Consider the following 928-nt stretch of genomic DNA (forward strand, 5'->3'; position numbering starts at 1 on the left):
AAAGGAGAAAACATGAAGACAGGGGGGAAGAGCCCAGCTGGACATATGACTCATATGACACACTTTCCTTTCAAACTGGAAATCCCTCATGCATTGTTTTGAAGTCAGTGTCATGGGTTTTGCTCATTGTTGCTCATTGTTCGATCGATATTGAACAGTTTTATTGGTAATAGCTGTCGTGACCCTAACTGTGACGTCAGAGCCATGGCTGACAATCATGTTATCTTAACTGCACTGTTTTGTCAAACTGTTGCTTATCTTTTTTACTATTATTTATTTTTTTTAATCATATAATTTGTTATTATTATTTCTTTCTTTTATTTCCGTGTCTCTCTCATGCCAAGGGACGACGGATGAAAACTAGCTAACCAAGATGATTCCGGTGCATTCACATTTTGGGGAAATGTTTATCAACGTACACCACTGTCCCTTTTCAAATAAACACATAAACAAACATTCATTGTTAATCTCATGGTTGGGTGTTCTTCCATTTTTACTTTATTTGTGGGCGAGGTTCTTCATCCACATAATGTGGCAAAGGTCCAGACCCACTTTTGGGGGTTGCACCTCCGAATCCAGCATGTCTGTAAGCTGAGACAGGACCCAACACACCGTTAAATATGTCTACTCCACCTTGCCTTACATACAATACAAGGAGGAGTGACGTGAAGTTCCTGATGAAAGAACACACAGGAAAGTCTGATGGTGAAACAAGAGGTTGCAGAACTTACCAACAGTTCCAGAACTTGCCACCAGTACCAGAACTTACCAACAGTTCCAGAACTTGCCACCAGTACCAGAACTTACCACCAGTTCCATAACTTACCACCAGTACCAGAACTTACCACCAGTTCCATAACTTACCAACAGTACCAGAACTTACCAACAGTTCCAGAACTTACCACCAGTTCCAGAACTTACCAACAGT

This window comes from Sprattus sprattus (genome assembly GCF_963457725.1).
Source record: "Sprattus sprattus genome assembly, chromosome: 3".
NCBI classification, from domain to species: domain Eukaryota; kingdom Metazoa; phylum Chordata; class Actinopteri; order Clupeiformes; family Clupeidae; genus Sprattus; species Sprattus sprattus.